The sequence below is a fragment of the Mustela nivalis genome (genome assembly GCF_964662115.1).
Source record: "Mustela nivalis genome assembly, chromosome: 8".
Lineage (NCBI taxonomy): Eukaryota > Metazoa > Chordata > Mammalia > Carnivora > Mustelidae > Mustela > Mustela nivalis.
Window position 1 is genome coordinate 134727200 of NC_139027.1, and position 24925 is coordinate 134752124.

At 43.0% G+C, this 24925-nt stretch overlaps 1 long non-coding RNA gene across 1 annotated transcript; it reads right to left on the reverse strand.

The window, feature by feature from the left end:
* Nucleotides 1-249: 249 nt before the first annotated feature.
* Nucleotides 250-3737, reverse strand: LOC309872325. The gene is made up of 2 exons (XR_014315783.1): nt 3526-3737; nt 250-3127 (listed from the first exon to the last, which is right to left on the reverse strand). It is a non-coding gene; the product is annotated as an uncharacterized lncRNA (long non-coding RNA).
* Between the last annotated feature and the right edge of the window lie 21188 nt (nt 3738-24925).

Here is a 24925-nt window from a genome sequence, read left to right on the forward strand (position 1 = left end):
TCAGGACGTTCTTTTAATTTGTTTTTCAGGATTTCAGTCTGTTTGGATCGTTTTGTCTTACACCCATGAAATCATGGCCTGCTTTTTCTTTGATTCCTGTTCTCACAGATCCTTTACCTTTCTCCTTGGATCTGGGCTTCTCACACTACACTGTATGAGACGCTGCTGTTTTTGTAACAGGGGGATGCCACCTTTAGAAATAAATTATGACTTTCCCCTGTTTTCAGAAAAGAAAAGTAAATCAATCAATAGGGTTTTCTCAATTTATTTCACTGCATTACATTTTCCTTAAGCTGCTACAGTTTAAGGCTATAGTTTAATAAGATATTGACATAAAGCAGACATGCAAAATTTTGTTATTTCAAGTTTAATAAATGGGTTTCCACGGTGTTCTCCAGAAGTCTTCATCTAAACATGTTTGTGAATTCTAACGTTGGCCTGAAATTACAAATCTTTTAAAAAAAATGTTTATAATGACACATTAACATAGAAATGTAGGCTCTAATAAGGATTCAAACAACTAATATTTCGTGATTTAATTTGTAACGTGGAGGTAAACATGTCCCTTTTTATCCCTTCTAGAAAATCCTCTTCATTCTCCAGAAGTCACCACTGTTCACATGTCAATGTGTATACTTTAGACATTTCCTATGTACATGGGAAATTTAAAAAGAAACCATTAGCTTTTATTACTTTTACCTAATGGAATCATAATCTATGTATTGATATGTTGCTTTTTCCAGTTAGCAATTGCCATAGTGATCTTTCCATTTCAATACCTATAGATCTACCTCATTCTTTATAACCACCGGAGAATGTTCCATTGTTTACATGGATGTACTGTCCTTTATTTATCCAGAGAATGAGGTTGTATCCAGTTTTTAAAGTCTTTGAAGCAACCTTGCAGAAGACACCTTTGCTTATATATCCTTAGTGCCCATGTGGGCAGATCCATAGAATGCATCTCTAGGGGGGTCTCTGGGTCACAGAGCAAACTTACATTTTTTTATAGTCAGCATTTCTACTGTCAGAATCATATTCTCCCACTTCTCGCCCCCCAGTTATCACCTAATAAAACTCTGATCTGGAAGAGCGTCATGGAAGTTTCTGCGAGGATTACCCCGAAGCTTGCGAGAATGGGGCCCTCCAGGGGTGGAGTTTGGGAAAAATTTCGGCCTCCATTTCCTCAAGGATATGCCAAGTCCCAACTGATTTAATTTCCTAGCAACAAGTGGCAGTGGAGACCATTATTCTGATAAGGTAAGTCTTCCTTGGTTAAAGAAAATAAAAAATGAGAATTCAGTTGTGTGAACATTGGTTGAGTACCTAACCTGTGTGAGCCGCTGACTGGTCACGGCTTGAAATAAGAGAGTTCAACAGAGGATGGGCGCACAACCAAGGGTGGCCCTGGCAGGGTGTAATAAGGTAAAACATTAACTAAATGTAATCCCAGGTGGGACAAGCGAGGGACAGAAAAATTTTAAAAACACAAAGCACTTACGATAGCCCATGACTCCAACCTCCCAAGGGCAACCACTAATAAGTGTTGACACATTTTTTTGGGTTATTTTTTCCAGGGTATATTTTGTAATGGAGGGGACCACTCAGGCCAGTTTTGGAAGTTTTCAGGGTGATTGGCCCAACTGAAGAGAGTAGAAGCAGAAGCCCCTCCCTACCTGCCTTGAGGTGGGGCTCGGCCGCCTGTTGAAAGGACTTGGCAATTGCCAACACTAGGAAATGATGTCTTCCCTCCTCCAGCTCTGTTCCTGGGATACACAACCGTCTGATCACCATTTCTGGGAGGCGCCACCCAGTGTAGCAAAGACAAAGTCAAACAAGTTGAGTGTACCTATCAAAACATGTTCACATCTTTCTACACTTGTCAAGACATCAATCAACACCATTAGGCGATTTTTCTCCACAGGGCTCCATCATTCAGGTGCAGGAAAAGTAGCTGAGGGATGGCTGGAAGAATTCTCGGTTAAGGAAGAAGTTTCTATTCATTCCCGAAGCAAACATTTTCTTAAGATTCTAAGCACCAGGAAGACAGCGAATGCGTCTGTTTTAGGATATTTGTCTTCCGTCCTGGTGAAAGTCATCCTTCCTAGGAGAATGGGCCAAATGTCTCCTTCTAAATCTAGCAAGAAAGAAGCAGAAGGCAAGTTGATGTTTTCTTACCAAAGACAGTTTGGAACTTCAGAATCTGGGGTGTATTTTAAGCATGACTTTTAACGGGGTGTCGCCTGGACCAGCAGGGTTTTGACAGGCAGAAGACAGAGAGCATCTCAGAGGGAAGTTTTGCATGTGGAACCCTGGGGGTAGTGCGGGGGTAAGGAGGGACTCAGTTGCCAGCACTGGATGGAACATGAAGTTTCAGAAGATCCAAAGATATCATAATATGGGGTGCCCGTCCCCAAGCCTCCTGGGGGACAGTTGGCATTTCTTCTGGCTGCTCAACCCCTTTTCCCATCCTTTCTAGACATGAGGGATTCTCCATGTTGTAAGTCTCTGTCATCGACCATAGAAGGCTCATCCTCCTAGGCTCTCGGGTGGTTCGAGGTCAGCCACAGTCCGGCATCCACAGCAGATCCTGGGATTCCTCCTGGTGAGACAAGGAGGCGCTGCAAGAGTCCACTCCGGCGGGTGAAGTGGGGGCCCCGTCTGGGCTCTGGAGGCAGCAGCTACAGGGGCTTCAGGACAGTGTCCCAAGCCCACATGGTGATGCAGGTGCCACAAGCTACAGGGTCTGGGTCTTGAGGGGGACACTGGTGGTCCCCCGGAGTGGTTCTGCAGGCCGCTGTGGGCGTTCTTCCTGGCTGAGCTGCCTCCAAGTCCAAGTCCTCTGTCCCTCCTGAGGATTCTCTGACTCCGAAATGCCCTTTATTAAATTCCTTTTCTACCCCAGATAGCCAGAGATAGCTTCTGTCGCAACTCCGCGTCCTGATGTTTGGGAGGAGTCCTCCTGAGGGCTGGCAGGAGAAGAGGCGGGGGAGGTCTTCGTGATGTGACCTGACATGGAGCACGTGCCCATCAGAACGTTGACTGGAGCACGGGTTGGCTCCTCAGACAATTCATGAAAGAATACATTAAGCTTCTGAAAAATGAGATCGCTTCAGGATCAACAAAACTGCAAACACAATCGGATATTCAGGATGAACAAAACTGCAAACACAATCGGGTATTTTTATCTCAGAGAGAGATGGGAAACGGTAAAAAGGAAATGCTCTGTGTTTTTAAACGTGTGGGGAAGTGGACCCTTGGGGATCCGTGACACAGACTTTCTGGAAGGACAGCTGGTACCGTGTGCGTGCGTGTGCGTGTGTGTGTGTGTGTGTGTGTGTGTGTGTGTATTAACCTTATATATCCATGTGCCTTGATCTATCAGCTTCCAGGAATTTATCTGGGGAAGTAATTGGACAGGCAGAAAGTCAGACAGATGGAGATGACGCAGCTTTGTTGCTGATGAGACTTTTTTTGGGGGGGGGGGGTGTAGCTTAGAAGTGGGTCCACCTGGGTTCAGCCTACCTGGGGAAAAGGTACACTTCTCCGAGATTGCTGACTCAGAGGTGGTGTGGTGCGGAGGCAGAGAAGAAAGGGGGCTTTTTAATCCGTTTCCTCCCGCAAGTGAGCGATGCGGACCCACGACTGTCACCCGCCCGTCCCTGAGTGCCCCCCTCTGCGGGGCGGGAGCGAGGGTGTTACAACGATAGTGGCTCCTCTGCAGGGAAACATGGCGAGGAGAGAATAAATGTTCCCGGCCCCCAGCATTATCATGCGATGCCATGTTTGTTTGAAAAATGTGTGTATGCTTGAGTAAATAGATACAAAAATCAGCCGGAGAGGGATGTGTGATAAGTAGTTTTCCCCCTAAGTTGAGGCTATGAGAGAGTTTTTCAGGTTTTCTCTATTACTTGACTCTGGAAAATAAACCATCATTATTTTTTTTGTGAGACAAAAACCCGAAATATATTTCTAGGAGAAAATGAAGTTTCCGTTCCTATTGTGTGTGATTCATACTTTATGTAAATGACATTTAATCATGCAGCAAGAGTTTTCTAGTTAGCTAAACACGGACAATCCATAGACACAGGTTCCATGACGAAGTAATTACTAGATTCCTGTGTCCTTTCAGTGTTCTGATGTGGACCGAGGGCCTCTCTTCTCTCCCTCAGATCCCCTTTCAAACCCTGCTTATTAAAACCCATTTCTCATGTTTTCATTGTGCCTTGAGTGAGAAGTCATTCTCAGTGCGTTAATTTACAGGCAAACGCATGAGTTACAGGTAGGTATCAGCCGTTTACAAATAATTATCCTTAGGGGGGACTTGAAGGCAGTAAATCTGAAATCTGGTAAGCCTGAATCCCAGATTTTGCTGGAGTGAGGGGCTGTTTCAGACGCAGTCCAGCTACATTAAAATGAAAACAAAAACAAAAACAAAACAAAAACAAAACCAAAAGTCCCAGAAAAGATAAGAAAAGCAAAAAGGTAAGGGATTGCTTAAGAAGATTACTGGTCTCTTTCACTTATCTTTTTATTTCTCCCCTGTTGAATCACTTTGCATTTAAGGCTAAAACCAAACTGACTTAAACCCACATCTGAAACATCAGTGAGCTTTAGGAGACCAGGACGAGGAGGGCTGTATCTTCTGTTTTCAGAATTTTCAACATCAACATTTTCAACATTTCAACATCAAAACCTAGCTCCCCTGCCGCCCGCTGAGGTCCTGCCTTGCTGAGGGCACACGGGAGACAGTGCTCTGACACCCACTCTCTCTTCTTGCTTCTGGCAGAACCCCAAAGCCGTGTGACCTGAGTGATGTGACACCATGTATAGGTCCATCATGTGTGTGTACTCTGATTTGGGGGTGGATTTAAGGATGGGCACCTGACACAGTTTTTGCCATTGTTCACATGGCTGGGGAGAGGTGTTCTATTTTTCATTCGAAAATACGTAAGGCGGGGTGCCTGGGTGGCTCAGTGGTTTAAGTCTCTTGCCTTCGGCTCAGGTCATGATCCCAGGGTCCTGGGATCGAGCCCCGCATCAGGCTTTCTGCTCAGCAGGGAGCCTGCTTCCTCCTCTCTCTCTCTGCCTGCCTCTCTGCCTGCCTCTCTGCCTGCTTGCGATCTCTGTCTGTCAAATAAATAAATAAAATCTTAAAAAAAAAAAAAAAGAAAGAAAATACGCAAAGCAAGAAGCTGGCCACCATCCTGCCATCATAGGGAGCTGGTCATCCTGAGAGTGTCGCTGACGTAGGGGGCGGTTGGAGCCAAGAAACATGGCTACCAGGTCCTGAAGAGATTTCTGAGCCCCCAAATCAGTCTGGGTGAGAAGCCAGCTTGATCTTTAGCATTTTCTTTTCTTCTTTCCTTTCTTTTTTTCTAAGATTTTTATTTATTTATTTGACACACACAGAGAGAACACAAGTAGGCAGAGCGGCAGACAGAAGGAGGAGGAGAAGCAGGCTCTCTGCTGAGCAGGGAGCCCGATGTGGGGCTTGATCCCAGGACCCCGGGATCATGACCTGAGCTGAAGGCAACTGCTTAACCAACTGAGCCACCCAGGCACCCCGATCTTCAACATTTTCAAGTATTTGAGTCAATTAATGTCTTTTTTCCTTCTTAAGTCTCTTTGAATTAAATTTTCTGTCACTTACAGTCAAAAGAGTACTTAATCTCATAGTAGTAATAGTATCTTGTCCCCAGTTTATAGGTGTGGGATCTGAGCTTCAGGATAATGCGATTTCCCCAAACCGCCCGGCTTTGAACTCAGGTCGGTAACCCTCCAAGGCTGGTCAGTATCACCATGAAGACCTCACTTACCTAGCTCTAGTCCAGCTGACCATGGCCAAAGGTGGGAGCCAAGCTCCGCCATCTTGGTACTGAAGGTGAACCTACAGTTCCCTCGAGTCCCAGGCTGAAAACACTGGTTGAATGGAGGCAAAAAGAAAAGGAACATTTCCTTGAACAGATTAATTTTTGGACTTGGTATTTACAATGAGCTATTTTTGAGTTAGTTACAGCAACCTCTGTGGCTTATTTATTTGATCCCACATGACTCTGAAGAAAAACAGCTTTGATTCGGTTTCCCAGTGACCCAGACGAACCGCATCATTAGGCAGTTGGTGGAGGTCTTCCTAATTACAAGAAATAAAGAGAAAAATCTGAGCACTCCTCCTTCACCCTCCAACGTTCTTTGCAAAACACGCCTTGCTAGGCCCCGGACTAGTTCATGAAAATGTGTCACTAACAAAATATCGAAGAGGCAGAAGGGCCTGATGGAAACAGTTTTATTGAGTGCCTCTGTGACAAAAATATCTTCAAAGGGAGTTCTATCAATTTTATTAAGCTACATTGTGCACTTGTACATGACAAGCATATCAAGCACAATAGCATTTGAATTAGCAATCAAGTTTTAATAGTATTTGACACTTCCCCACCTTGTACTGGCAGAAACTGTCTCTCTGAGGAGAGATGCCATGAGAGGAAAAATCAGCCTCAAACGGAGAAATAGGTGGCGTCCAAAAGTTCATTTGTGAATTTGTGGCTTGTTGCTCAGGACATGGTCAGGAGGGTGTTTCGTGTCCTGGACAGACACAGAAAAGCTGATTTAGTCTGTTTTATTGTTTAAGAGGCTTTGGTTGCTCATGAGAGAACAATGAACTGTGGTTAATTTAAGCCAAAGGGAGTTTACTGGAAGAATATTGGGAGGTCTGAATCAAAGAGGAGGTTGAAGGAACCGACTTTCCCCAGAGTTCTACAAAGCAAGACCCACAGTGATGACCGCCATCTTAACGTCCTTCTCAGGATCCTCCGCCCTGGCAAACAGGACCTACATTTGCCCTACATATACCCCACAGGTATAGCCTGGTCTAGCTGTATCATTTCTCACCTAAAGCCTTGTCATCACTGTCTCAGTGGCTTAACTGCCTTCCTTCTCCTCCCAGGTGGTCTGGAGGGATAATGTTGAAAACTAAGCCAGATCACACCATTCCTTGGAAAGTTTCTCATGTTTTAGTCAATGGTTTGATCTGACGGATCCAGTCCCTGTCACCTCTCCAGCTTTCTCACCCATCGTCTTTCCCCTCTATGCTTCTGTTCCAGCCACACTCACCTCCCCCTCATTTTTGCTTTAATACACCAAGCATGCTTCTGCCCCAGGGCCTTTGCATGTGCTCTACTTTCCACATGGAACGCTCTTCCCAGAGCCTCTTTACTTAAATACAGCTTTGTTGGTGAAGTCTTCTCTGCTCACCCTCCAGAATAGGAGCCACCTTTCCCCACTTCCTATCACTATCTACCCCCTTTTATTCCATGCTATTTTTCTTTGTGGCCATATCACCATCTCCATTATATAAGGCACCAACCTGTTTACAATCTAACTCCCTTTCCTTGGATACAAGTTACTTAAATTCGTCTCTTTTCTTCAATTCCACATCCTCACATCTGCATATATTAGTTCCTCCCTAATATTTTTTGGAGTGAAGGAATGAATGCACGTATGGGTGACATGGGAACAGCCCTGGGCTGGGAGGAGTCTAACTAGTCAGCTCTCTTTCACCAGAAGGAATGAACTCCAGTAACTTTCCATTTCAATAATCAAATTCCAGGGAGGGGTTTCTGATGAGTATAGGACGGCTAACATGCCCAAATCTTGGCTAAAAGGGAACAGGACACTAGTCCCAAGAGCTTGCATGGAAAGGAAAGAGACACTCCCAAAAGGAAGCTGCTTTCTATGTTCAAGCATGGTAAGGGTTTCTTTATTCACAGGTGAGGGAGCTCCACCCACCAACACATGAACTGCTGCATAGAAGTGAAAAAACTTTCTGTCTCAGTCAAGGATACTTGGTCTTCAAGTAACCAAAATCCAAGAAGTAGTAGCTTAGACACACAAGACTTGTTTTTTTGGGCATACCAATCTGTGAGAAGGCAGTTACAAATACCTGTTCAGTAGCTCAATGGTGTCAGAATTTGGGCTGACATGTCTATGATCTTCTTGGCTTTTCCCTCATGGTCACAATATGGAAGCCATGTGTCCAAGGCTCCTGCCGTCACACTTTCTTCAAGGGAAGAAAGGGGTGGAGGATAAGGGGCAGAGTGTTTTCTCTAAGCACTTCTTTGTGATCACAGAAGGAAATATCTTTCCTAAGAGCTGTCTGAGACTTTCCATGTTCTCTTTTTAGCAAAACTGTAGGGCCTAGGACAATGTCCATTTAGCCTTTCCAGGCTCTGTGTATAAGATCTGGGCAGTGGGTAGGTTGTTGGGATGCTTTTGGGTGTCTGCTCCAGATCATCCAGCTAGAGGTACAGGAATTAATGTGGATGGAATTTTGGCTGATGCCAAAATCTCGTAGGCACCAAGTTTCATTGCATCTTGGGAGGATGGCTCTGCTCTCCTTCTTACTTTGCTTTGTTTTGTTTTGAGACGCTGTCCAGGTAGTGAAACACAAGGGCCCTATACCGCAGGATCCTGTTGGTAGGAAATGTCCGGAATGGGCAAATCTATAGAGACGAAAAGCAAATTATTGGTTGCCAGGGGCTGGGGGCTTGCAAGAATGGGGGAAGGGTGTGACTGCTTACAGGTGGGGGTTTCTTTTTGGGGTGATGAAGATATTCTGAAATTTGACAGGAGTGATGATAGCACGACTCTGAGCATATACTCAGAATTACTGGATTGTATACTTTGAAACAGTGGATTTTTATGGTATGAATTATAATAAAGTAGTTATTTAAAGAAAAGGTAAATGCTAAACATACACGGTAATTTTTATAACCCCTTACATTTAAAAATATACCGGGAGCTTCCAAAAAATCAAAATGTCCCCGGCCTCTCGTGTTCTCTCAGAGGTGGGGGGCCCTTTCGCCCCCGCTGGGCTTTCGGGGCTCCCACCTGTCCATGAACTTCCCTCACTCTCCTTTCCCAGATGGGCACTCATTTCCTCTTACTCCTTTTAAGTCTCCTTTCTAGGTATTTTCCCACATGTCCTCACATATGAAAAACAATTTATTTCCCTTGCACTCTCATGACCTCATTAAATTGCAAATTCCGTGAGACGGTACTCGACACGATAGCTAATATTGTTTCTACATAGTAGTTGCTCATGTGTTGCTAAGTGGAGGGTCGGATTATGAAAGTGTTGGAGAAGGACTCGAAGAAACGCCATGGCGAGTTGCGCGAGGATGGAGGGTCTCAACCCAGAGCTGTGCTTGAGAACCTCTGAATGGCTTTTTGGGTGCTGTTGCCTGAGCTTCGTGGCAGAGATTCTGAGTCCACTGCGATCGGAGGTCAAGGCATTTGAGCTCTCCAGGTGATTCTAATAGGGATGGGGGCTGGGACATGGCTTTTTAGCTGGGAGTGATGCTGCCTTGTGGGCGTATTTGTCAAAGTCACCACATGGAGGGGAGGCACATGTGCTGCTGGCCTCTTGCGTGGAGAGATACTGCTAAGCATCCTCCGGTGCCTAGGGCGGCTCCTCGCAGCAAAGAATTATCTAGCTCCAAACGTCAGTAGAACCGAGGTGGGGAAACCCTGGGTTCTAGAAGTCACAAAGACAGACGAACTGCCTCATCAGATTTTGACTCTGGGGCAGGTGGCAGGCTGGAACCCACATGGCTAATCGCCAGGAATCATAGCTACGGTTCGACGTGACTTTGAGGTTGATCTCCTCATGCATTCCATAGATCCAGAACTCCTTTTGTTGATCATCTCATCTGAAAGCAAGACAGAAGTTACGTTGTTAAAATTCTTGTTATTTTTACAGACATTCTACATCTGAAAGCCATCAGCTGTCAACCACGATGAGCAAATGCCTATTCGCCTTCAAAATGAAGAACTTCTGACAATTACCATGCATCTTTATTCCTTCGGCATGCTTTCAGAATTATTGCTTTCATTACGGAGCAAAACTTGGGTTATCGCGTCATATTCCAGAAAACAGCACACCGTTACTGGTGATAAGGAGGGAACAGTAGATAAGAACAAACGTCCATAGATTCAGGAGAGAAGTCTTTGTGGGCTGGAGCGAACCCTTGAATCGGATGCATACCGTGTGCAAACCACGGAGGCAACGAGCCGCCTCTCCACCTTGGGACAAATGTTAACTGGGCGGAATTTTGTTTGTTTGTTTAAAACCAATCACTTGATATGTTCTCATAAGCTATGCGAGAGATTGCTATCATGGATAATGAAAACAAAATGACAGGCAGATAAATTTAGTTGCCGTTTAAGAAATCTTGTAAGGTATTCTCAATAGTATAAAGATAAGGAAATCGCATAATTGAAAGAGCTGAAAACAGCCTTAGCTGTAGAGCATGTAAGGAGAGCAAGGAAATCAATCGTGGAATGCAGGCAAGGAAGGCGTCAGATAAAGCCAAGCTCCCTTCGAGGAATAAAACTGCCCACTATGGAAGCCGGATGAACTAGCCCACAGGTTTCCCACCTAGGCTGCGAGATAAAATCCCCTGGACACCTATAAAAGCTCCTGATGGCCAGCCTGTCCTTCAGCCCAATACAATCCAAACCCCTGGGGGTGGGGGCAGGAAGCTGCGTGTTTTAAAGCCCGGCAGGTGCTTGCCATGGGCAGCCATGTTGGGACCTGCCGGTAAGTGGTTGAGTGTTCTCTCTCCTTTCTCACTGTGGTACAGGTGTGGCCTCTTGGCTCAGGTCACATCATGCCCTGTTGTTCTTCACACCTTGAGCACATAGAAATACTTCATTCTGAAAGAATTTGTGGCAAAGTCATTGGACAGCGTTGTGAAACCAGTGGCAGCAAAGTCTAGTAGCAGCCGTGACCATGGTACTTGGAGGTAATGTCTTCATGAGAAAGTCTCTCTAATTCCTCAGGCACAGCTTCCCTTGGTTCCTGCTTATTTATTTATTTATTTTTCCAGCCCTTTTCTCTAGATTTTCTCTCAGTTTGGGGGACTTCCTGATTTCCTGCCAAGAATTGCATGGTTCCCAAGTAAACCAGATTTGGCTCCCGTTGCTTGCCCGCCAACAGTTATTGGATGTTTTTCTTGAAATTGACAGATTGAAAGAAAAAGTACTTGTTTTGGCTTCATCTCAAGTGACGATATCATGAAATCCTTTTAGATGTGTTAGGTACATTTTTCTGAATAGATGTGAAAAGTAAATACATGATTGTTAGAAGGAAGACATTCCTATACCACTGGAAACTGTCTTGACTCCCACTGGCTAATAATAAGCCAAAATAAGGCATTCATTGGGGATTTTCATAAAATCAAGGAAGAAGCCATGGGCATAGCGGCCATTGGGTAGCTAGTGACTTAGTTAGGATTATGGCTCTTCTCTCTCAAGTGTTCCCAGTAATGTGGCTTGGCACCAACACCTCCAGTTGAAACTTGTAAATATAGAGGACGAGGTTCAGCTGTGATCAAGAAGGGCGGATCATGGAGTCCATGCAGCTGCTGGGGGCCTTGGTCCATGTCTAGGGGCAGTCCCCAAGGCAGGCTCATTGATTTGAGCAAGGTCATCCTCTGAAGAAGTACCTTCCACATTCCAGGAAAATGCTCAGGAACTGGAGAAGAGAGCCTATAAGGCAGGATATGTACAACTGTAAGTGACAATAAAACAACAGGGATGCCTGGGTGGCTCTGTTGGGTGAGTGTCTGCCTTTGGCTCAGGTCATGATCCCAGGGTCCTGGGATCGAGTTCTGCATCGGGCGGGGAGCCTGGAAGCCTTCAGTGGCTGCAGTAACAGTCCTAGGAGAGTCTGGTTAGGCAAAAGTAGCATGCTCACTTGTGAACCAATCGCCGTGACCCTGGAAAGCTTGGGCTACCCTGAGTGGCCAGGCTGAGCTGGTTACAGGTAGAGGTCAACTCCTGTCAAACCATATGGGCTGAGGCAGTGGGTGAGCTGCTAAATAGTTAGCAAATGGCTCTGGGGGTGGGGGCAGGGGACATTTTCATGTGTAAATACTCCCAGCACGGTTGATTTCAAATTATCTGCATAATCTCACACAGTTTAGGAAGTTGCTAACAATTTAACAGTCAACCTTCATGAGCCAGAGAGGTAATTTCCTCAAGGAAAATAGTCATATTATACTACCCACACCGGAGTAATGGGTAATAGAGAAACTTCTATTTATTTAGTTAAATACCTATTGAGATCTATTTTCACAAAAGTACTAGGAATTAGGTTCTAGAAGAGAACTCATTGATCCTTCAACAAATATTTGTTACCTACTAAGGACAAAGCCTACCTTAATTTTGGGATACAGAAATAAACTCATCACTTAATGTGGGAAGCTGGCACATAACACGAGGTTGTAAAACATATAGGACATGCTCTGGCAGAAGGGAAGTATTTGTGGAATTTCACAGAGCAGGACTTAATCGTGCCGGTTCTAGAAGGACAAATGGGCATTTGTCAGACTAATGGAACCAGGTGGGGTGGGAGGTAGGGTATGCAATAGCTCTAAGTGATTTCAGGTGGATTCGGGTGGGGGGTGGGAGGGGGATAGCCGGGCGGAATCTTTCGTGATATGTTAAGGACTTCGGGTTTTATGCTGCTGGTGTTGAGAGAGAAATGAAGGTATGTCAAGCAGGCAAAAGGGTCATGATCACTTGGCGTTTTGGAATGGTCTCTGAGGCAGCTGTGTGGAGAACTGATTCTGGAGGAAGGAAACTGAAAACAAATCCGTAGGAATCCAGGTGAGAGAAGGTGGGAGGAGCAAGGACGGGGCATGGAATCAACATGGTGGTGGATGGGGGTGTGAGGGAGAGACGAATTCACAAGAATGCTTACTGCTCTGGATCAAGAGTAGTTGTAACCCACCGGGAAGCACAGGAGAGAAACGTAAAGCCTAAATGCCGAAGGAACGAGGACTTAGAAAAAAAAGTAAGTCATCGATTTAATATTATAAACTAAAACAATGAGTGGTCAGGAAAGAGAAAGACCAATAGTGGTTGGCACAACTAAAAAAATGCTTCAAGAAGCAGAGTGAGATGGGCTTTAACTCGTAGAGGCTGCATTTCCCAGAGTGAACCAGAGACGGTGGTGCAGCCCTGACTTCGGACTTCTGGGTCTGGGGCTCAGCAGTGACCTCGGGAAGCCATGGTCGGTCCCTCCGCTGGCTTTCTCTGCTTGTCTCTGGGTTGATTCATGCCCAGAGAGGGGGGAAAAGGAAAAGAAAAGAAAAAACAAAAACAAAAGCAAACTCCCCTTTTTCTGGATAAAGGCGATCTGAGATTTCAATTTTTGATGTATTGCAAGTTTGAAAATACATGTTTTTCTATCGTTCACAACAAAGTAATAATTTGGCTGGTTATGGAATTCTCAGTTGGAAAGAAATACCCTTGCATTTTGAAGAATCGTGTTGTCTTTCAGTTTGCAGAATAGCAAACTGTGATGGTCCTTTTCTTACACCTTCTTAAAAATCTCACTCTCGAAAGTTGTTGGGGTTTGAAATTTTATGATGGTATAATTTGATGTGGGACTTTTCTCAGTTACAGAGGTGGATAACTGATGGGTCCTCAAAACTGGTGTTCTTCCATTTGGGGAAATTTTCTTGATTAATTTCTTATGTTATTTCTCCTTTTCTCTTTTAAGTTGTTATTATTTTTTATTTTATTTATTATTATTATTTGTTATTATTGTTTCCTAAAACTCCTATTATTTGGAATCTTTAATTTTCTTCTTAATATTTTCTCTCTCCATTGTCTGTCTTTTTTAAAAAAAATTCTCTTTTCTGGGAGCTTTCTCATCATCATCTTCCAAACCATCTCAATTTTTCATTGCGGCACTGTATCTTCTAATTTCCAGAACTATTTATTGTCCCCTGGGTTCTCCTTTTTAGGCATTGTAGTCACACACACCATATCTTTCTGAAGATATTTCAGTATTTTGGAAATTTAAAAAAAAGATTTTATTTATTTATTTATTTGAGAGGGAGCGAGAGACAGCAGGGGCTGGAGCAGAGGAAGGGGGGAAAGCAGACTCTGTGCTGAGTCCTATGGAACCTGACTTGGGACTTGATCTCACCACCCTGAGATCATGACCCGAGATGAAAGCAAGAGTCAGACTCTCAACCGACTGAGCCACGTAAGCGCCTTTAATTTTTTTTCTTGCACATTATATCTAGTCTTTGTTTTCTCACATTTCCTTCTTTCCTCTATTTGTTTTTATCTCTGAACTTCATCTTAGAGGTTTTGATCAAATATATGGTGATGCTTGGATATCCCTTTTGTTTCAAAATAAGGCACTCAAAGCAGACTCCATGCTTTATGTTTGGGATTGATCGTGTTACTGGTGAGGCTCTGAGTGGGGACAGTGGACAATGATTTGCCTGTTTCAATGAAGGATCGCAAAATATCAATATCTGTAAGTTTTTCTCCCCCCCCCTCTTGGACAGAGCAGTTCCCCCTGACCCCCACACCCCTCCAAATGGAAACAGTGAATCTCTCACTTAGAAAGGAGATGAGTATTGAGCAGGAGCCCAGACTGGGAGCTGAGCAGAGAAAGGACTTGTCAGTGTGTTTGCTTGTATCCTAAAGGGCCCTCACTTTCACTTTCTTTTGTGACTGGTTTTGTCCAGTCTAGAGCCTTTAAACTTGTGCCTGTAGTCTTTCTCTCCTGCAGGAGGAAGGTGGAGGAGGAGGAATGCCTTAAAGTTTTCCTGATTTCACTCCAAGTCTGTCTGGTGCCTCCTCGTCTTGAGGCTCTCCAGGATCCTGGAGCTTGAACTGGCTTCACACTGACATCCCTCCTCCCAGTCTCTGGCTGACGGGAAAGGGCTGGAACCTCAACCACTTGTCACTTATTTATCCCATTCCCTTCCATGTCTCAAAATCTGGCTGACATTTCCCTCCTGTCGTTTTCTATTCTCCCACTCTCTTTGTCCTGGTGAGTTTATAATTCTTTACTGTCATTTCTGTGGGGTTTTGAAAAAGAGAGAAGACAAACAGGTGAATTCAACCTACCATTTTATACCGGAAGTCCCTCAATATACTTCCTGTTCCTTTTGAATGTGTCCATCCCTCTCGTCTCCCTCGTCACTGCTGCTCCAGACTCTTTGGGCACCTTCACTGAGCTGTCCTTGATGATGTCTTGTGAGTCTTTTCCTGGTGAATATTTCACAAGGTCAGAATTCAAGAGTGCTAAGCTTTGCCCCACCAAGTGCACAGAAATACCAGTTTTGGAAGAGAAGCTGGTTCCTTGTGGCTGCTCAGCTCCTCTTCCTCTCACTCTTTTCCAACAGGAGCTGGGAGAAGAGGGAAGCAGGGCAGGATGGAAGAGGCTATGTAGATCTTTGTGACAGATTCTGCGGTCTTAAAGCAAATACAAGTGGGAGTCACAACGTGGCTTTCTATTGTGCAGTTTTATTGTAGTTTGAAAATATTTTAATTTTTTCCTGACAAAATCTTTTGAAAAATATTCTAAAAATATTCCAACACTGTAGAAGGTCAACATACACTTTTTTTTTTTAAAGATTTTATTTATTTATTGGACAGAGAGAGATGACAAGCAGGCAGAGAGGGAGGCAGAGAGAGAGGAGGAAGCAGGCTCCCTGCTGAGCAGAGAGCCCAATGCGGGGCCCGATCCCAGGACCCTGAGATCATGACCTGAGCCAAAGGCAGCGGCTTAACCCACTGAGCCACCCAGGTGCCCCTCAACATACACTTTCTTAGCCTCTTTGTCCTCTATTCCTGTGCCTACCTGTTATGAATTTGGTGTGTATTCCTCTACACCTCTTAAATTATGTACTTGTACTAACATATATTTATTCATTCATTCATTCATCATGGCTTTTGTGTCTCTATTACGTGATGTAGAGACGTAGCAGCATGTTGGTGAACAGGACAGGCCAAATTCCTTCCTGCACGAGGATGTACATTCTAGTGAATGTATTAAACTTTAAACATTCAACACGTGCACATACACAAAGACACACAACCATACACACACACACGGAGACCATGGTATACACGATATTCCGTAAGCTCCTTCCCCCCCATTGTCATCTGGTACATCTTTCCATATTAGCATCATAGATCTTCTCTATTATTTTTAATGGTTGTGTGACATTTCATTATATGAATGTGTCATTCACTGCTCTCCTAATAATGATCATTTAGGTTATTTCCAATATTCTGCTGTTACAAACAATGGATCAAGCATGATTTGTTCAAATATTCTCCTATTGATTGACCTTGAAGTGTTTCCAGCTTTCCATTAAAATTTTTTTATTGTACAGACAACTTTACAAAATTGATTTTATACATTTAGTTTTGTACCTCTGTGCAAGAATATTTAGACTGTATGTATTTCTACAAGGAGAACATGGGGGTCACATGGAAAGGCATTATACATTTTGAAGCTATTGCCATATTGCCCTAAAAATGTTTGAACTTATTTATACTCCCACCAGTGGCAGACTGTGCCCGGTTCTGAAAAAAGGAGCTTTTGACTGTGCCGTGGTTTTCTTTCATTTTGCCATATTATCTTTTTTCCCCCCCTAGTTAATTTAATTTTCCCCAGTTAATTTAAATGTGGCTATTGCAGGACTGTAGGCTTCCAGACGCTGCTCGATTCATGCCTTCTGAGATTTCTTATCAGACCCCACAGCACTTACTACTTTCTCAAAGCAATGTGTGCGTTGATACCTTATCATTTTCCTTCCACCAGATCCTGAACAAACAAGCTAAAGAATCTTTGTCTCAGACCTCTCTTTGGGGAAGTCATTTAAGGAAAAAAAAAAAAATCTAAGAAAATCCCCAAACTATATATGTACATATCATCCTAAATCACTTTTCATCCATAGTAAAATGTTATCCTTTGCTCCATATTTAGAAAAGCAAAGAAAATTTTATGTATAAGGTCATCTCTATCCACAATCTCAATAATAAGCCTTTTCAAAGAACTGTATGCAGGTGGTGGCATGATTGGATTACAAATGAATATGCATTACTAGACCTGAGAACTAAAGATACCCGAGTCTGGTGATGAGGAAAGGCAATGTTGGACAACCCAATACTAATGGCGGTCCCTCACAACAACTTCCAGAAGTTGTCTCCAATAACCTTCCTTCATTTTGGATAAGATATGTTCTGTAGGGTTCCTCAACTGGATCCTTGCTCCTTTAATCTATTTTTCTCTAAGCACATCCAAATTGTGTTTGACTTAACCAAGCAGCTCTACTTTAATTTGTCAGCATGATGTGATGCGTAACCCAAATGGATTTTTAGGCTCATCAAACGTCGATGCTATTTGGTTCAAAAGCAGAGTGACCTTTACAACTCGGACCACGCATTGCGAATCTAAAATTTGAGACTGGGATTGGAAATTCTCACACTATTTTCATTTCATTAGAGGAGAAAACAGAATTCAGCTGGACACATGCACTAAAATTAGATTCTTAAATAAACAGCCCGGATCTTAATAATTCATGCGAAGACGCCGGGGAAAAATGGGGAAAATAATTGAGCAATGCCAGGCAAATACCACGTCGTTTTGCACTGCCTCAAACTAATCATCGGCACTGTATATCTCTGATACACAGGTTTATTAATGAAACAAAAAGGCAACTAATATGGATAAATAATACATCATATGGAATTCACACATTCTATGCATAATAGGGATCAGTGACACCTATCAATTCATTTTTAAATCAGGTCATGCATATTTCGCTCAGTCTGCAATTTGTCAATCTCTGCTTTCTGTTCAACAGATGCCGTGGTTTGCTCTGCTTAAAAAAAAAAAAAAAAAAAGCAGTGTAGTGAGGAACCAGGTGAAATATAAAAGTAATTACAAAAAAAATCAGCAAGACTTACTCTGCCCTTACAAAGGCAGCCTAAACAGTGATATATTTGTTCATTTATCATAACTAACATGAACTCGGCTTGGAGATTTAGGGGCAAAATTCAGCAGTGCCATTAAGGAATGAAGACATTTTGCAAACTTCCTTTTTTTTTTTTCCCCCCTTCTACAAACCTATTAGGATATTTATAGCTGAGGACAAGAAAAATTAGTTTCCTCAAGAGGAAGGCGTTGTCCAGGAGGGTACGGGAAGCGGAGGGTCAGCATGATGGTGGGGAGGGCGGGCAGGAAAGAAGAGCACCCTTCAAGCTAGGAAAGTCGATTGAATAGAGGTTTCTAAAAAAACAAAACAGAACTAAAAAACAGCCAGAAAAATAATTAGCGGATTCCCATAAATAGACGTCATTAGCTGTAGTAATGTCTATGACAAATAAATAACCGTTGAAAACAATAAAACTCCTGGTAATGTACTGTGCTGTAATATTGATGGCCGCATGTGGGAAGCCTCTGACAGCTGTTAAGCAGATGTGGCAATTAGCAAACCGTATGGTCATGCCGGTAAGATTATTATGCAACACGCTCCGCAGCAAAATCAGAGGACTTCCTTCTTTGTGTGGCCCTACCCACGTGGAGAGTCAGGGAGTCTGACGATCCGTTTAAGCAAAGCCCTTAGCTGCGATTGCCCGAGCCACATACGTGTGTGCGCGCGCATAGATACACGTACCCAGTTCTTGATGTCTTCTGAAAGATTTAGAGAAATTCAGAATTTAAGCAAGAACAATATCAATTCAGCTGTGTAGCAGATACTTCAATTATAATCGCTAATGGACAAATTGAGAGATAAAAAGACTTTTCTATCATGTTGAAATTCAAGGAACAGTTTTCAATTAGGCTTAGGATATAAAAGGGAGAAGAAAAGCGACTTTTCCTTGATGTTAACATTGCCGAGAAAGATGAGAGGAACTCCGCTTTTTCATTATACTGAAGAGATGCATAGAATGCCGCATATTTAAATTATAAATCAGGTCGCTATCTGCCAACTGAAAGCAATATCAATTAGAACTTAGGTGAATTAAGCTTTAAAATGCCTTATATTTAATGACAAAAGCATGACTGTTAATCTCCGCAGCCATCAAAGGGATAATTTAAGGCAGCAAGAAATCAGAGAATGATGTCACAAATATAGGCCCTTGCAGCTTTTTGGATAGTATTATCGTAATTAATGTACTTCGAATGACTTTTTTGTGGGTTATGGGCTTTCACAAAAGCATTTATTGCGGGCATAAAATATAAAACTCTAAAGAGTGGGTTTGACTAAGGTTGACTGGAGGGTCCTTACCCTTTCTGCTACAGTAATTCCTGTAAAATAATAGTTTCATTTACAGGCGCAATTTATAATGTTGAATTTATGCCAGTTCATCTGATATAAATCATGGTAATAGCATGATCTATTGTATGTCACTTGAGCGAATGCAAATTAAATATCGTTAAATTAAAGAAAAACTGTTAAAATAACATTAGGTTGTAACTAGAGCTGCCGCACTAGAGGAAATGTGGGGTTAAGGATGAAGTTTCATCCTAGGTCTTGGTCTAATCCTGGGGTGTGTTGCTGAATGCAGCTACACGGACACAAATAAGTAAATAAGTGAATGAATGGCAACGTGGAATTACGGACAAAGTCATAAATCCATTCCAGAGAGTCCTTTCCTTTTCATTTCTAACAGAACTCTAAAAATTATATAGCTGTTTTTTTTTTTCCTTTTTTTTTTTTTCGGTTGGGTTTTTTGCTTACTGCAGTACTTTAATGTCGAATTCAGCAATGGGAAAATGAAGTTTCTTTTTTAATTGTTTTGTGATTTTTTTTTTGGACTCAGGTTTTTTTCTTTATCTTTTTCTCCCCCCAGGAGCACTTTCAACAAAGCAGTTGTTTATTTACTTCTCCAGACTCCAGCACCTTCCTGTTAACAGGCCCAGAGAGCAGAGTGGGGTTAGCTAGTTAGTTCTCTGGATTCTTTTCATTGCTTTTATAGGGATCGATCGATCGTGAGACCAAAGCAGGGAGCTGATTACAGCTTCAGTTCTTGAATGTGGGTCTAGAAAGCCTGGTCATTAATAAAGAGGAGTGATTCAGATTATCTACCGGACAAATCTGCTTCTTCCCGCAAATCAGTTTCTCTTCATTCCATTGCCGAACTTGATTACAACTCATTTGCAAAGCAGACCAGAGCCACTGCGTTTAGATAAATATAGGCTGGGGGATGGTCTGGAGAGAGTTGGGGAGGAGAGAGGGAATAAGAGAGGGAGGGAGAGACTAAGAAACAGTGGGTACAGGCAATATTATTTTCGTTTTGCATAGAAAAAGTATGTTACAAATGGTTTCATCAGTGGATGCACACTTGGGAAGGAATAAGTTGGAATTTTGGTGTGTGTGTGTGTGTGTGTGCGTGTGCACGCATTCCGTTTCACGTGTAACCCAGCACGTTGTCAGAACTCAATAAATGTTGATGGATGACAGGGTGACATACCCATTATAACATCAATTAATTTGCTGTCAAGAAAAAGTGGGCCCTTCAAATTATCCAGCCATAATTGCCTTGGCTTTGCTAACTTTTTCCCCCTTCCATAACAGGTTATGTGAATAGTTATCAACACATATGTCTCAGAAATTTTCAATAAAAGGCTGCATTTTTTCCCACATGCCATGGTAGAAAAAAAAAAGATATAATTTATGGCAGTGACTGGTTCCCTGTGAAGATGTGAATGTGGGGTTATCCGGATGGACCAGGGACGCGGTGTGGGGGTGTAAGACAGAACACTGGTGATAGTGTCGAAACTGCGTTCGAAGATGAACTACAAAAATTAACTACGTTAATTAAGCACTTGGCTGACTGTGTGCCAGAAATATACTAGCCAGGACTGGGGTCATGGAAGTGAAGCAGCTACTGTGGGTACAAAATTTGGGGGGGAAAGGACATTTAAAAAATTGTAATTGGCATAAACCGTATTTCAATGAGATATTTAAAAAAATCAAAATTAACATAAAAGTCCATAATGAACAAAATATCAAAATTTTAAATAAAGGCAAGATCACAAACAGTGCTGTGTAAATCCATATTGGAGCCAGAGTCTGAAGGGAAAATGGGCATTTCCATATGCCTGCTTTTATGTGTTTTTTTAATGGTTAGTATGTTAAAACTCATAACATTAAGTTTAAATTTTATTTTTATTTTTACTTATGTTTATTTTATTTATTATTTTTAGTTATTTTATATATTTATTTATTTTATATAGATAAATATATTTATCTATTCATTTTATTTAGTATTTTTATTTATAAATAAGTATATTTATATTTATTAATTTTTATTTTATTTTTTTACCCCAAACTGAATTGATCATAATTTCACTTTTCTGCCTTTAATGGAAACAAAATAATCAATAGTGTTTTCAAAATCTAATTCAGGAAGAAAACTTAACAATTAAAAGATACTTATGAGGAGGCCTATGGAAACGCACATGTTCTCTTTTGCCTCTGGCTCCAATATGGATTCACACAGCTCTGTTCCTCACGCTATTTTTATGTAGAATTTTGGTATTTTGTTCATCATGGATCTTTTCTTTTAATTTTGATTTTTTAAAAATATTGATCAAAATATGATTTATGTTGATGGCTCAGCTTTTTGGCATCCCTTTATATTTGCCTAAGGCAAGTGCTTTGCCTGCCTCACCTAGTTCCAGCTTTAAGGTACTACATCTTATTCATGTAATTTTTCAATACACTCAGAGGAAGGCCTTCTTATGTGTGTTTTGCCAATAAAAAAGTTGAGTGGTAGCACCTTTGGGTGCCCCGACTCAGTCCTTAGGCATTCCCTGGTCTGCCAAAAGCTTATTGCTGACCTTTGTGACTCTCAGCCCCAGGGCCTTTGCTGGTCCCCAAAGAATGTTCTGTCAACCGAGAGGTTAAAGAAGTTCTGCTGTGTGAATGCCCTGGGGGTAGCCTTCCCTCACTGACTAAGATAAACCTCCCAGTCTCCTTGCAGTCACCTTCTGGAGGCCCCCCCGCAGGAAGGAGTCCCTTTGCTCCTCCTGGGTAATGGCTCCTTAGTGCTTTCCATCCTGGGCTCTCTCCCTTCCCTGTCTGGCTTCTTACAGCCCAACCTGTGCTTCTGGGGATTATCTCCCAAATAAGCTACTTGCACTCAAAGCCTCTCTCAGGTTCTGTTTTGGGAGAGCCCAACCTGCATGTGGAGGCACAGACGTGTGGGTTCCGCAATTCATTGAGTTAATACATCGAAGGTATGATGGGAGATAGAAATCTCACCAAGGGAGTCAGCTTCTAGAGTGTGTGGTCTTACCTTGGTTCTGACACTCACTTTGGGGAACTAGGCCTGTGGGCCACATTTGGCTCCCTGCCTGTTTCTATCTGACAGTGAGCTACAAATTGTTTTTACCTTTTTAAGTGCTCAATAATAATAATAATAATAATAAAAGAAGAATTGTATTTTCTGACATGAAAACGATGTGCAATTGAAATGCCAGTGTCCACAAATAAAGTTTTATTGGCACATAGCCCCGCCCATACATTTACATAATGTCTGGGGCGCTTTCCTGCTACAGTGGCAGAGTTGAGTCCTTACCACAGAGATGGGATGGCCTGCAAAGCCAAAAAATGTTTGCAAACCTTTACAGTTTGCTGAGTCCTGTGCTACTGCCTTTTCTATTCCAGCTTTGTAACTTCTTAGTTGGGTGGCCATAGATAAGTTTCTTTACTAACTTGTCTGAATCTTGGATTTTGCAAATGCAAAATGGGGATAAATAATGGCTCCCCATGGTACTTTTGAAGATTTCACATTTGAGAGAATATTTGCAAAGCTCTGGGCACACAGTTCACCTCCCAGAAACATGATTTCCATCTCCACCAAAATATTATGAAAATACTGTGATTTAAGTTGTCTCTTCGCCTATGAAGGTCCTCCTTAGTAACCCGCAGATTTTTCTGGTGGGTTGGTCTGGGGGAGCATCTGCATTCCAGAGGTAATAGTGGGCCTAATTGCCTGTTAGCTACAGATTCCTTTAAAGCTGGGGAAGACATGGGAAAAGCTGAAAAAAAAAAAAACCAAAAAACCAAATGCAGAAAAACAAAGAGAGAAAAACAAATGCAGAAAAACAAAGCAGTGTGGAGAACGTCGGGGGTGGCTTGTGAGAAACTGGAATCAATATTCAAAATGCATGCGTGTCTCAATTTTTCTTTGTTACTGTGCCACTGTTTTGAAAAGTCTAAATTATGCTTGCAAAAACTTAACCTATGCATACATATGTATGAAAGTATACAACTTAGAGGCAATGAGACAGCCGAGCACAACAGTAGGTTTTGCTTTGGGGCGCTGGGGTTAAGCCTCTGCCTCTGGCTCAGGTCATGGTCTCAGGGTCCTGGGATCAAGGCCCGCATCGGGCTCTCTGCTCATCAGGGAGTCTGCTTCCCCCTCTCTCTCTGCCTGCCTCCCTGCCTACTTGTGATCTCTCTCTCTGTCAAATAAATAAATAAAATCTTGGGAAAAAACAACAACAACAACAACAGTAGGTTTTGCTTCAAGAAAGAGGCAGAAGCAAATTTTAAGATTCATTTCCTTACATGAGTCGGAGTGGTGGCTCCTTCCAGCACACCCTTCTCAGGCGCGTTAACAGACTCATGAGAACTGTAAGGGAGGCTTCTCCCTTTCTCTTGAATTCATCTCTTTCCAGTCATTCCTCTGGTCCAGGCAGCTTTTCTCTCCCTCCTGGCTTACGGCTTCCCAACCTGGTCTCCTGCACTCCAGGGTTTCCAAATGGGCTGATTTTGCCCCCCCGGGGATTTTTGTTGTTGTTGTCCTCACCGGAACTCTGCATCCCCGAACGTCAAGAGTGCCGCGACTGAGAAGCCGCTGGGGTCATTCCCTCCCGTGGGCTCTCCGTTGGGCAGCCAGAGCGGTTTTGTACTTTCAGAAACGTACATCTGGTCATGTCGCTTCCTTGCTTCAGACCCGTATTGTGTTCTCAGGGCTTGCTGGGTAAGTTCTGGGTCCTTATCCCTGATTACAACCCCCTGTGCCTGTTTCTTGCTCATCTTTCCCCTCATCTCTTCGGTCATCCTCTCCTTTCCTTCCTTCCTTCTCCCTTTATTCCTCTCCTTTTCTCTTTCTTTTCTTTTTCCTCTTCCTTCCTTCCTCCCTCCCTTCCTTTCTTCCCTTTGGACTTTTTTTTTTTTAAAGACTTATTTATTTATTTGACACAGAGAGAGAGAGAGAGAGAGAGATCACAAGTAGGCAGAGCAGCAGGCAGGGAGAGGGAAGCAGGCTCCCTGCTGAGCAGAGAGCCCAATCCCAGGACCCTGGGATCATGACCTGAGCTGAAGGCAGAGGCTTTAACCCCCTGAGCCACCCAGGCACCCCTGGACTTTGTTTTTGGTTTTTTTTTTTTTTTTAAGATTTTATTTATTTATCAGAGAGAGAGATGGGGAGAGAGCAGCGAGCACAGGCAGACAGAATGGCAGGCAGAGGCAGAGGGAGAAGCAGGCTCCCTGCTGAGCAAGGAGCCCGATGTGGGACTCGATCCCAGGACGCTGGGATCATGACCTGAGCCGAAGGCAGCTGCTTAACCAACTGAGCCACTCAGGCATCCCTGGACTTTGTTTTTAAGTAATCTCTACACCCAGTGTGGGGCTCAAACTCACAACCCTGAGATCAAGATTTGCACCCGCTACCGACTGAGCCAGCCCGACGCCCCCTACTCTTACTTTCTAAATGCATGAGGCATTTGCTAACCTGGAGGACCTGGCGTAAGCTGTTTCCAGAGGCTGAGTCACCTTTCCAGAGCCCTCTTCACCTTTTCCTGGTCAGCACCTCTGCATGAATGCTGTCAAATATCAGTTTACAGATTAGCTCGCTTCCATGGCAGACATCATCTCTCCAACGTGTTTAATCCCTTCTGCTGTAATCGCTTCCTCAGTGATCTGCATTCTTATTTGGACTCAAAGCTCTCTGAGGGCAAGGATTGTGTCTTTTTCCCCCACTATTACATGTGCAGTGTCTGGCACCCAGAAGTCTCTTAGTAAATATTTTGTTGATGAATGGAATGCTTATGTTAATTTGTGTGGAGCCGGCGATTCAGAGT